We start from the raw sequence: 14,294 nt of genomic DNA, 5'->3' as shown, positions 1-14,294 counted from the left end.
CAAATATAAAGACATGTATTTAATAGAAAAGGTAATTAGAAGGAAGGGTGATTTATTGTATGTCAAATGGCTTGGGTTCCCAAGTAGTCAGAATTCATGGATTTCCACTAAGGATGTCCAAGGGAGCGCGCCGTGAGCTGGGAGCACGTGCAAACCTCGCACTGTCAAGTTGATGATTTTGAGAATATACTTGTGAATGCATGTGGATTTGAAATAGTAATGAAGTTATACAATGGTATTGAACATTTATATTGGGGTGTACAGGCGAAGATCAGGATTTTTGGATTTGGTGGCTAAAAAATGATCCCCATGTTATTCTTATGGGGAAAAACGCCCCAAGTGACGTCATATTCTTCTATTGTCACTACTCTAAATTTACACTTGTAAGGGTCAATAAATATAAGAAATAGCTTTTTAGCTTAATATCAAATATATTTATGGGGAATAAGTAAGGAATAAGGTTTGACAATTATATAGGGATATTTAGGCAAAGATCAGGATTTTTGGTGGCCAAAAAATGATCCCCATGTTATTCTTATGGGGAAAACGTGCCTAAAGTGATGTCTCTTTGCTAGTTCGCCACTACTGATGTCATTTATTATGCAACTGGCAACCGATACACGAAGCGGTCTATTATTGGGAGAGCAGACTGTCCAGATGTGCTATCTGAAACTACACGACTGATTGACTATTGTACACTGACATGACTGTACTCTGATCTAAGTTCGCTATTCTGTGATTAGTTTCCATTGTTCTTTCGCAATCGTCCATGTTGTAATATCAACAGCACTAACACTTAATTTTGTTCAGCTATAATCCGTTTTTATATTCTACTAAATTTACAATTATTTTTACAAAGTTATTACATAATTCTTTAAAAAATTGATTGGTATTTTTTATTTTTATTGAAAGCAATAAATTAATGTGTATTGACTGGAAGAATGTAAATAAATCAATGATATAAACTGTTCGATTCTGTTGGAAGTTCTCGTGGCCTAACTAACTACTTGCATTATGTATGAACTAAAAATTTACTGAAAATTATAGAAAGTAAATGGACTTTGAACAAAAAATATCCGTCTCGAAGGACCATGTTTGAAAGACAAATGTTTTTATTGAAATACGTGAAATTAAAATGGAGATTAATGAAACTCTTAGGTTTGTAAGCAAAATATAAGTGCCTGTATATATTAAATTACTTTTTTTTCAACAACTGAACAGTGAAAATTTCCATGTGTTAAAGAAAATTTGTGATACAAATATACAAAAGTAAATATAAATTTAGACCAAAAGGAATAAGAGTAAACTACTTTAACACTAAAAATTCCAGATAGTAATTTGGTATTATACCGACCACACCTAATAATTCTAACCTAACCTAAGGTTATGTTTTAGGCTAGGTTAGGTTAGGAAAACTTTGTTATTTAAACTAATGAAATTATTATCTGGAAGTCGATTTATCTGTGTGGTCGGTATTTACCAAAGTACCTAGTTATTCTTATAAAACATTTACCACTCGTTTTTTGTACAGGATGAATATCGCGTTGAAATTCATGCACAGTCGACAATGGGGGATTATTAGATAATTACGTTACCACAGGTTGAATAAGCGCCTTGGTAAGGGGGGACGGTTCGGCGCTCAAAAGATGATTGAAGATTGACGATATCACCTAATGACGTCAGAACTGAGCGCTTGATATCACAAGTAGTTAGTGGGGGGGGGGGGGTGATTGCAGGGAGGGGGAGCTATTTCAAATACAATAACTTTTATTATAACCTAGCTACTCTATAAGTTTGTTAGTGTGTCAAAAACAACACACAGGAAATGTATTCAACCTTGTTACCATTCATCTTCGGTTTTTTTTTGTATTCCCTACATTTACGCGACCTATGATGGATAGGAAAGTAAGACCGGAACGTTAAAACATTACTTCAGACAGACCTAGATGGTCTTCCCACTATCATACGAGTCATGTTGTTTGCCAGGATTTGAACCTTGAACCTCACGGACTGAAGCCCCGTGCTCTGGTTGACAGGGAACAGAAGTTGTAAGTCAACGTTTCAAAAACGTAAATAGTAGATATAAAAAAAATCCAACTGGTACAGCAAAGTATTGTATGTGTAATGAAAACAGTATGTAAATTCTTACAAAAAGTATTATTTTTCATGTATGTTCCTAGTTATACCTTAGTATGTCAGTTATAGTCTGACTTAAATACCTTAAATTATAAAAAAGTTTCACTTACCCGTTTTAGTTTTTTCTCAGTATTAAAATTATAATTTTAGTTTTGATTTCTTTCTCCTAATTTATTTAACAGTCTAGGTGAATACATCGTTAACATTTTACTGATCAGATAATTATTTACCTAAACAAACTTTTTTTTTAAAGTTCTTCAGTAATTTTGATTTAATTTTTTTTTATTAACTATGAAAAAGGTACTAATTACAATGTGTTAGCATTAACGAAGTTCTTTGTTAAATAAGTACAAATTACGAAATTATTACTCTGCAGAAGCAGAAAGGCTTTATCAGCAGCACTTGGCCTCCTAATGAAGCCAAAGTACAATACCCTTTACATAAATGACAGTGTTATTGCTACTATTACGCCAACGGTTTGTAGTTAGTTTTTTTACTCTAAAGTCAACAGAGAATAGTAAATTCTCAATATAAGTTTGTAAAATTGATGTTATGTACAATTTCATTTCGAGTTTGGGAAATAAATATTTTGATGATTTTTAACAACTGAGAGACTTGTCTTAAATTATTTTTCAAGAAATTTTATTCGTACTTCAATCTAAATTCAATTCAATAATAAAATGAGAAGTACCTCGTGGTCTCTTTACAGTTTTCCTATAAAAATTATAATAACACAACACTAACAAAAACAACATATAGGTTTTGAAAAGTACTCGTGTATAAACATGTAGGGATTTTAACCGCTCTTTTCCAAAAGATTTATACAAAATGCTTATGTCATTGAAAATACAAATAAACGATAAATTTCTTACAATCGTTGTTTAAGCTACACGAGATTTTTCGCACTTTATTTTTGGCTAGCTTCTAGTTCAAAGTTAATGTGTATAAATGTGCTTATTTGGTATCTAGACGATAAATCTTTGTTTTCAATAGATAGTTTCTTTATTTGCAAGTATTTGCTGTCATACATATTTTGCCTTATTGAGATTTACAAATATGGATTCAAAACATATAGTGCATTATTAATTAAGTGTATTCCTATGCGTTGTTGAAACATTTTAACCTAAAGTAATGTAATAACATCTTTTATTAAATTTTTTACAACTATTTATTCACGTTCGGAGGAAGATGCTCCTAGTAAAATTTGATTAAGCATTTTATGATATCAAATATTATAAGCAAAGAAACTCAGTATTCGAGGAAAAGTAAATTCTGGAAGATATTCTTTGTCAGAAATCAATTCATACTGAAATGGATTTCAAAATGAATAAAATATTCAGGTAAAACAATGAGACTGTAGGAAGGATGCCGCTGGGCACTGTGAAGTGGTCGGAGTCGGTGCTTTCGAAACTGTTTTCACTGGAGAATATTTTACCTGTAATCTTTAGTCATAGCTTAGCTAACTTGTGAGGCTTAAAACTGTCCAATACCCCAACTTTTGGATTGTAAATATAAATTTGAAGCACAGAACCTTCGAATATTTTACACTGTTCCAGTTTTGGATTTTTAACTGACAATAAAGTCTCATATAGTTTTAAATCGTCAGTTGGAACTATAAATGTGAAAAATACTAATATTTGAAACATCAGTTACACCTCAGCAATACAAGGCAGTTTTGAGAACATTTTTTTTCATTTAGGAGGTAGGAAGTCTATTTAATTTGGTATAGGCCTCAAATAAATGAGTATGAAGTATACAGCAAACCAAGTGGTGAGCTGGTACAAGAGTGAACTGATAAAATTTACTTGCACACGTCGGGACTCGAACCCACGACATTACTGCAATAAGTCCGTCACTTTACTGCGCCACCGTCTTACTTTTCAACGATTCCAAAAAAAAAAACAAAAAAAAAAACATAATAATAAAACATCCAAATCCAAACACAATTAGTCCATAAAATCGGTCAAATCATGCAGTTCAGTTTCTGGAAGGATTCAATTAATTTCTGAAAATGAATTAATTTCTGCAGTTGTTTACTTGCATCGATTGTACTCTTTTAAGATCACTTGTTTCATAAAATTTTGTTATTTGGAAATAATTGCGGGGAAATTATTTAAATATTATTTGATTATTTAATTATTTAAATATGTCTTAGGATTAAGTAGGTAACATAACTTCTTGTCGTATCTAGTAAAAGCACACAATTATTATACTAAATGATTTTTAAACATGAAGTGTATCTGGTAGGTCTATCAACTATATTTACTGAATGTTAAAAATAACTCGCGGAAGGCTTCCTCCGCTGGTCTGGGCTATTGTTAGTTCCCTATTGTTCTATTGTTCCAAAGCTATTGTCCGAAATTACCCTCTGGCTAATGTATGGGCACAATTTGTTTCTTCTGGGTACGGTTTGACTTTTTTAAATTTGAATCTTATGAAAAATAAATAATCTTTTATCAACTTTCATGTAATAGATGAGTAACTTTTGTCAATCAAATATAATTATTCTATTCATATTTTATAATGTTCTATAATATTTAATGGGTACGTTTTTGGCTTATAAAATTAAATTTTTTTATAAAATAAAAAAAGATCCAATGTTACCCGGGGGAGATGATTTTCAGGTTTACTGACGTTAAACATGTGATTTCTAACCCCTTTTGGTTGGGTTTGCTTTAGTGTAATTTGCTCTTCTTTCACCTAAACTAATTATATAAACTTCTCATTTATTAAAGGCCCTAAGTAAACAAGTGCTATCCTTATATAAAATGTGATTTCTACGAAACACTACTCCGTTAATAATGGACGGATTTTTACAAATGATGTGTCAAAAATTTTTAATGTAGACACGCCTTTTCACCAATTCCTGTAATAAAAGTCCTCGGGCTTTGCCCCACAGTCCATCAAAATCCCAATGTAGTTCTTATGAAGAAAAGATTTCGTTTACTTAAACAAACGAATAATTTGTATTAATTACAGCTGTTCATAGTAAGCACACGATACACACAAGAGCGTTCATTTTCAGTTTCGATAACTGGAGTGGAGTGATTGATTACATTATCTTTGAGTTGACTCTTTTAAGTCATCGGAAATAATTATGACAGTTATTCGTTTTGAATTAACGCCTATACTACTTTGCAATTGCTCGAATTCGAGCAACAGGTGCACTAGTATATAATCAATAGTTTTGTTACTATACCAAAAAATAATTTGGGATTTGTTAATAGTTTTGCTCAATTTTATTGCAGTGTGTTGCCAAAGTTTTCCTTTAAAATCGCAGAGTGACGAGTAAGCTAGCAATGAAAAATATCATAGATATTAGCACAGGAACAGTATATATCATAAACATAAACTATTGACATCACTGACTCGAACCTTATACTAATAACAAGGTTTGGACGTGTTTTGACAGTTCCGTTTAAATCATGACCCAAACATGTTTACATTCGGGCCAGTGACGTAATTTGTTTATGATACACACCATTCTGTTCTAATATACGTGGAATATATTATGTTTCGGTGTAAAACAGCTGATTCTGTAGTCAGCTGATCCTACAGTCAGCTGATATGAAGGTAGCCCGAAGTGTGTTGTAGATATACTGCATTGCCGAGTAGTTTGCATGTAAGAGGGATATCGACTGCACAATAATGATGATTCATCTCGTTATATTCACTGTTTCGTTTCTAGCGTATGTGTTCCCTACATTGGTATAGTTATAGAATCGAACTTCAACAAAGGTGTTGCTAGAAGTGCCTTTTGTAGCGTAAAGTTAATTTTGTTTTTTTTTAGCTAAATAGTTTAAACACAGACACATATTTTGAATTTACTTCCTATTATTGTCCTCCTAAACTTACCTTGTTATAAAACTCACGTTAAAAATTATCCAAATTGTTAGCAACCTAATATCGTTTACACTATTTTGCGTGTGTCATACAAAACTTTGTGTAGGCCTATATCGGTTAAAGTTGTCACATAGGTATCTGGAATAATTTTTCTTATTTGTTACAATGTTTTTCTTTAACATAGTTTAGGCTTTTAAAATCCAAACGAATTGCCATAGATTCATTTTTGTCACAGTTAACCAAATCTATTTCAACAAAAATACAATACAAATACAGGGATAAAAAAATGTAGGTTGACAAACATAGTTTTTTGTGTTGTAATTAAGTAAACATATAAATTGTATGATGATTGAAATTGTGATTGTTTATGATGATACACATAGTTGATTCAAAGTATCTTAATGACTTTTGACTCACTTTACTGCATACAAAAGTTTAATTTACTTGAAAACTAATATTCCAAATTCCGAGGAGACGTTAGTTTTAACTGTTTACAAGCTCTGGGAGGTTGAAGTAAACATCTTAAATCACCTTCGCCAAAACTGTAAAGTCGATGGTAATAAATAAATATCCATTGGTGTTTTCCATTCTTGAGAAACTTCTAACTTTAATCACAGTTTAATTTAAATAACATGAAGTCTGATTTGTCATATCAATCTTCAACTAAAAAAATAATGTCTAACTATCCCTTATATTTTACCATCCATACATAACGTTCTTGGCTATTAAAAGTCATAGTACGCCCTAATGTTGAAAGTAAGTAAGTTGTTAACGTCTAGCAATACAAATCTGTCTTGATCTCACCATTTTGGTATATAGTTTAAATTTGTTGTTACTAAAATGACCAAGGGAAGGTGGGAAATGGAAAATAAGGTAACAAAATACACTCTACACCCTTGTTAAAAGTGTTACGACATATGTTACGACACTGAAAACGATAAATAATTAATTAAGCTAAAAATATATGTATTCTTTAACCTTATAAACGTTCAAAAATGGATTTTTATTAGTTTTATTTATTAGTTTATTAGTTTGTTTTATTAGTCTTTTTTTTTTTTTTTTGTTAAATACCATCGAATTTTAACAAAGTACTGAACTTTGGTCTCTACAACTAAGTAGCTCTCTTACATACATATTATATCATTATTTTATTGTTATTTTTATTGCGTTGACAAAACCGCCCTTAACTAGGTCTGAAGACACAGTTAGGAATATTCTTGAATACAAATAAAGTAATAGTTAATAACCACTTTGCCAACGCAAAAATAGGCTACATTCAATTTTAAATTGATGAAATCGAATGATAACTACGCTACAATTTAAAGTTTAGCAACCAAACCGTGCATTCTTTAGGGAATGAAATTAAAGTAGGAGAATAATTGCAAAATTTACTTTATGAAACATAAATTGAATTTAATAAATAGAAACAATTAAGAACAAACAACAAGAAAAGACTGTTTGGGTTTGAAATTAAATTTCTAAAACACATTTTTTCTAGCATTTTGCCTATTACAGTAATGTTGAAATGAGGATTGTGCACGCTACATTCGTATCTGGAGAAGGAACGCTAGTTCTGACGGGCATTTCTCACTCGCATTGTTCTCCATTGTACTCCTTCCATTGTTCTATTGTTGAGTCTGGCCTCTAACTATTGTGTTGGTCTGTTGTTTTAGTTACAACATTGTGTGTCTGTCCCTTCACTGTCCGTCGACGTTGATATTCAGTTGAATCAAATTAGTTTGTGAATCAATGCAATCGGTGTTGGAAATCTTAGGTTGTAAGTGAGGGGTTTGTACGGGTAGGGTTTGTAATTTGAAAGTAATAATAATAGAAACCGTTTTCAAAATTGTTTGGCTGTTGGACATACCGTTAGTCAGTCCCTTTTTTGTGACGGTGACTGTACTCGCTCAGATTTGTGAGGACATGGAAAGTTTAAGCTGTGAGCAATTGGAATCGTCATTTATTTTAGTTTTTGTTGTCTGAGAATCGTGAGAGTTTGGGAATTATTAAGTATTTAAGTATAGAAGTATTCGTCTGTTGGAATTCAATTTTTTCAAAGGTAACTTAAACACAAAAAAGTTTATAATTATAAGACGATAACGTTTTAATAATTTCATTTAAAATAATGTTTGTCAATTTATAAAGTAATTTGGGTGTTCAATTGGACGAACGAATGTAAAAAAGTATGTTAACTTGATTCTCGCTCGTAAGTTGAGTGAAATACACCTACATTAGTCAAAGGTTGAAACAGAATGGTGCGTGTGAAGTCACCATGCATTAACATGGCAGACATGTCACAGAAAATACCTTTGATTTCCATTCCACAAAGGAGTGTAAAACGAAACTTTTTCATCTTAAATGTGTACAAAAATACAAAGACCTTCCCAGGATCATGTTAACCCTTTGTATTTAACGAGAGACAATTCTTTCACACAAATAATGTCTTTCTCCACATGAGGGTTTGTCGGGTGAAGATCGAGTTACGTTTGCTGATTTTTACAATCCACAACGATATACGTATTTACTTACGGTTTAAGTTTTTGTGGACTGTAAAAGACAGAAAGAATTTTCAAAGTCATTTTGCTGCTATTAAAATTATTAAGAAAACAACCCGTCGCTACATGTGAATATTAAATTAACTGACAAATTAAATATCAAATAAACTTGATTATAACAATTTTCAATGCATGGCAGGTCATTCGAGGTTAAATTCAAAACTTTTACTACCAGTTTATTTTACAACCCGAATCACTTGTTACAACAATAACGTAATGAAAATACAAAATTAGACATAATGCTATTGAAAGCTGATGATCCTCTGGCTGGATCGGGCCTTAAAACTGGTTGTGTCCATTTTGTGGTCAAGGGTAAAATCTTACATTTACCTGTGAACCCAAAAAAATCGTGGGTTGCCTGAAAACTATTTTTCCTGGGATTGGATAGTCCCCATGTATACCTGGTCAGGAGACAGGTTCCATAATACAAACTATAAAATTAGGAAAGTATAATTATAGAAAAACATTATTGAAAACGTAATTAAAGAGTATTTGGACGTTTAATCCGTACTACGCTTTTTACATCATGATAGTTTCACGTATAAATTGGCCTACACTCAATTTTCGTTATTATATTAACAGCATTGGAAAACTGTAAGATGTTATAGAATCAAGAATCAATAGCTGCAAGCAAGTTTATTACCAAGTTTATAAAACATCGCCAGTCTTCAACTTCTCTTGTTAATGGGCTTGGGAGGTAATTAGCTGGGATTAATGTATTTGAAAGGATCTTATCTTGAGCCCCGTAAGCACTGCACTTTGGGATAATGTTTTTACACCAGCAATTCTCAAATTCTTTTACAATATGTATGTATTGTGCTTTCAATGTAATTTGGGTGGTTTGGATTTATATTTTACTTTTGACACATTAGTGACACAGAAGATGTTGGATTCGGTTTGAGCAGAAAAGTCTTGGACATTAAAAATTCTCTATTAAGTTTCTACAAGAGGTTAATACATCTGCTATGATGTCAAATTATATATTTTCCTGTGAGTTATTTGAAATCCTCACTATCCCTGGTGTACTGAAGAGTAATTATAATCACATACACAAACTCAATAACACATGATCGTGAAACCAATTAACACACATTTGCCAAAATAAAACTATTGACGCTAGATTTTGCTAGATGGTGAGTCAAGACCATACAAATTTTCATCCACTAGTTTACTACCTTGAACTTGTAACCCTACAAGTAACTAAATGCTAAACTGTTATACGATTTATAGTCTCAAAACTGTGTCACGAAATGTGCATCAACAGGTTTAGCACCACTGACACGTTCAACTAGAGGTAACCTAATCCTCTTCAGTTTTAGAAGTTCTTAAAGGCTTTCAATGTGAACGAGAACTACGTCCACCAGATTACCATGCTACCTCGTTCATCTATAGGTAGCTGAGGCATATATTTTATTCCAGACGATTTGTGACTACATCTACCGATTCACCATCATAATTCTTACCTCTGTGTGTATTTGAGTGTTGTCTTATTCCAGCCGTTTTGTGGCTACATCAACCAGCTCACTATCTTTAACTTTTTCTTCTGTACATAACTGAGAACTGTTCTGTTTCCAACGTTTTTTGTGTGGTCTCTAAACGGTTCCGCAAGAACTACATCCACAGATTCTTCTTCATTACCGGTAGGCCTAACTGTTCTGTTGTGTGTAACTGAGATTTATTCTGTTTCAGACGTTTTGCGTGGTCTCCAAACGGTTCCGCAAGAACTACATCCACCGCAGTTACCTGATCTTCTATAAGTAACCAAGAACTGTTTTGTTTCAGACGTTTTGCGTGGTTTCCAAACGGTTCCGCAAGAACTACATCCACAGCAGTTACCCGATCTTCTATAAGTAACCAAGAACTGTTTTGTTCCAGACGTTTTGCGTGGTCTCAAAACGGTTCCGCAAGAACTACATCCACAGCAGTTACCTGGACCTATAAGTAACCAAGAACTGTTTTGTTCCAGACGTTTTCCGTCGCCTCCAAACGGTTCCGCAAGAACTACATCCACAGCAGTTACCTGATCTACAAGTAACCAAGAACTGTTTTGTTTCAGACGTTTTGCGTGGTCTCCAAACGGTTCCTCAAGAACTACATCCACAGCAGTTACCTGATCTACAAGTAACCAAGAACTGTTTTGTTCCAGACGTTTTGCGTGGTCTCCAAACGGTTCCGCAAGAACTACATCCACAGCAGTTACCTGATCTATAAGTAACCGAGAACTGTTTTGTTCCAGACGTTTTGCGTGGTCTCGAAACGGTTCCGCAAGAACTACATCCACAGCAGTTACCTGATCTACAAGTAACCAAGAACTGTTTTGTTCCAGACGTTTTGCGTGGTCTCCAAACGGTTCCGCAAGAACTACATCCACAGCAGTTACCTGATCTATAAGTAACCGAGAACTGTTTTGTTCCAGACGTTTTGCGTGGTCTCGAAACGGTTCCGCAAGAACTACATCACAGCAGTTACCTTATCTTCTAAATATAGCTAACCAAGAACTATTTTTGTTTCAGACGTTTTGCGTGGTCTCCAAACGGTTCCGCAAGAACTACATCACAGCAGTTACCTTATCTTCTAAATATAGCTAACCAAGAACTATTTTTGTTTCAGACGTTTTGCGTGGTCTCCAAACGGTTCCGCAAGAACTACATCCACAGCAGTTACCTGATCTTCTATAAGTAACCAAGCAATGTTTTGTTTCAGACGTTTTGCGTGGTCTCCAAACGGTTCCGTAAGAAATACATCCACAGCAGTTACCTGATCTTCTATAAGTAACCAAGAACTGTTTTGTTCCAGACGTTTTGCGTGGTCTCAAAACGGTTCCGCAAGAACTACATCCACCGCAGTTACCTGATCTATAAGTAACCAAGAACTGTTTTGTTCCAGACGTTTTGCGTGGTCTCAAAACGGTTCCGCAAGAACAACGTCCACAGCAGTTACCTGATCTATAAGTAACCAAGAACTGTTTTGTTCCAGACGTTTTGCGTGGTCTCCAAATGGTTCCGCAAGAACTACATCCACAGCAGTTACCTGATCTTCCAGAAGTAACCAAGAACTGTTTTGTTCCAGACTTTTTACGTGGTCTCCAAACGGTTCCGCAAGAACTACATCCATAGCAATTACCTGATCTTCTGTAAGTAACCAAGAACTGTTTTGTTCCAGACGTTTTGCGTGGTCTCCAAATGGTTCCGCAAGAACTACATCCACAGCAGTTACCTGATAAGTAACCAAGAACGGTTTTGTTTCAGACGTTTTGCGTGGTCTCCAAACGGTTCCGCAAGAACTACATCCACAGCAGTCGCCTGATCTATATGTAACCGAGAACTGTTTCGTTTCAGACGTTTTGCGTGGTCTCCAAACGGTTCCGCAAGAACTACATCCACAGCAGTCGCCTGATCTATAAGTAATCAAGAATTGTTTTGTTTCAGACGTTTTGCGTGGTCTCCAAACGGTTCCGCAAGAACTACATCCACAGCAGTCGCCTGATCTATAAGTAACCAAGGACTGTTTTGTTTCAGACGTTTTGCGTGGTCTCCAAACGGTTCCGCAAGAACAACATCCACAGCAGTCGCCTGATCTATAAGTAACCAAGAACTGTTTTGTTCCAGACGTTTTGCGTGGTCTCCAAACGGTTCCGCAAGAACTACATCCACAGCAGTTACCTGATCTTCTACAAGTAACCAAGGACTGTTTTGTTCCAGACGTTTTGCGTGGTCTCCAAACGGTTCCGCAAGAACTACATCCACCGGTTCACCGCCACTAACGCATTCTTCCTGTTCTCTCCCTGGAACACGATCAGAAGGACTTGCATCTTCCTGTCTACGAACCAATACTTCGACTACGTCGTCATGGCGACCATCCTGCTCAACTGCGTCTTCCTTGCCAAGACCGATCCAGTCGAGGAAGCTGAGTAAGTTATACAGTATCTATTAAAACGGTATTTGGTATTATACCGACCACACAATTATAACCTAACCTATTTTTGTCATTTAAACTAATTAAAATCTTATTTGAAAGTCGATTTATCGGTTTGGTCGGTATAATCCCAAAGTAGGCTACCTACTAATATTTACGGTGCAGTGTTTTAATTTGATTTTGATTTTAAGGCTTTGATATGATTAAATGGTAGGAAATGGAAAAGTTTGTATTTTCTGTTCTGCATCAGCAATACAGCTCTACAGCTTGTATAGCTCTACCAAACGATAAGTTTTTTTTTATTCTTCGGAGTTATCCGGAGAATCTTAGTATACAGGAGAAATGACAATGATCTATACTTAGATGTAACATTGTACACTGTAGTCAGTTATGGAATAAGAAGGTAATAGAAGGATACATAGTGATACAGTGTTTATACTGCAATGAATGGAAACAGCTATTGTATACTCCAATCTCTGTAAAAGAAAAGAAATTACAAAATTGTGTTTTTTACCAGACTGGGTTGTGAAAAAGAAAGATTTTCGATAGAACTACAGCTAAACATCAACAGGTAGAAACATTTTTTTAAATAGTGAAGTGTAGTTGTAGTGTCTACTACAATTATAAAAAGTCTTTGAAATATTCTATTATTCGTTATCGAATGCTAATATTCTACTAGGAAAAATCAAACAAGAGAGAACTGACAAATACTTTAAACGGAAATGTTGGTAAACTATAACATTGATATAACCTGATTTGTTGAATCTCTAGCAATTCATTACGGGTTGGTTTAAATATAACTGTTGCCTAAATTTATCGTTTACGTTGAGAACCTTGGTATTTCATTCTCGTTCAATCTTTGCTTACATCAAGTAGGAAAAGTTGGTAAAATCCACAGATAATCTACAGTTATTTATCTACTTAGATTTGCTAACTCATGGTTAGACTTCTGTCTGTTGTCAAAACAACCTAATGAAAATATCGAACCGAATGAATATTTTTATTCGATTGTTTCATTCGATACATCGTTTGGTTAGTTAACACTAACTAACCAAATGGTATTTCGAATGAAACAATCGAATAAAAATATTCATTCGGTTCGATATTTTCATTCGATTGTTTTGACAATAGATACGGAAGTCTACCGTAACTCACTATCCTGTGGCTTTAAAATAGTTATACGTTCAAAGTGGGTAGTTAAATAAATTAAAATGTTCACGATTGCAACCGTTAATGTAAAATGTTGTAATGTGTAAAACCACAGGCTAAAAACGAGCCAGTGCCATATAAATCGCGTTGAATATCAGATGTTATTCATCGCCGTTGCAGCGTTGCAGGTCATTAGGCAACAGCCACTAATGACTTTACCCTCGATACAGCGTGAATGGTTGTTGGTCGCTGTTTTGTTGTTTCTTGTTGAAGTTGTTGAGGTTGTTGCTCAACCCGTTAACATGAATATCGATTAAACTCTCAGCACACATTATCTTTGGACCGTAAATAGGCCTACATTATATTTAAATATAAAATCTTACGTGGTTAAGATGTGAAATGGCATTGGTGGTCCAATATGGGTAGCAATGGGGATGAGCTCGCTTTGTAGCCAGAAGGTAGCTAGTTCGATCCTGTCAGAAGTCAGAAGTGTTTTGATGATTCGAAACTGGACCGAGTTTTTCTGTATCAATCTTTCAACAAGTACTCTGGTTCCTAGTATGTAATGAAATAGGGAGCGAGCTGGTGTAGTGGTTAGAGCGCGGGACTTCGGTGCCTGAGGTCCCGGGTTCAAATCCCACCAAATCACCAATGGACTTTAGCTAAGTGATAATGCTGCAACCCCTAGGTCTAGCC

General features: G+C 34.5%; 1 pseudogene; it reads left to right on the top strand.

Annotated features, from left to right (window-relative positions):
• LOC128996296 (sodium channel protein 60E-like) overlaps positions 1 to 14,294 on the top strand; it is a 320,829-nt pseudogene that overhangs the window by 182,524 nt on the left and 124,011 nt on the right.

Source organism: Macrosteles quadrilineatus, unplaced genomic scaffold, assembly GCF_028750875.1.
Source record: "Macrosteles quadrilineatus isolate MER2022 unplaced genomic scaffold, UCM_ALF_1.0 Scaffold_6__1_contigs__length_79288215, whole genome shotgun sequence".
Classification (NCBI taxonomy): domain Eukaryota; kingdom Metazoa; phylum Arthropoda; class Insecta; order Hemiptera; family Cicadellidae; genus Macrosteles; species Macrosteles quadrilineatus.
This window is presented reverse-complemented; position numbering and strand designations above follow the sequence as displayed.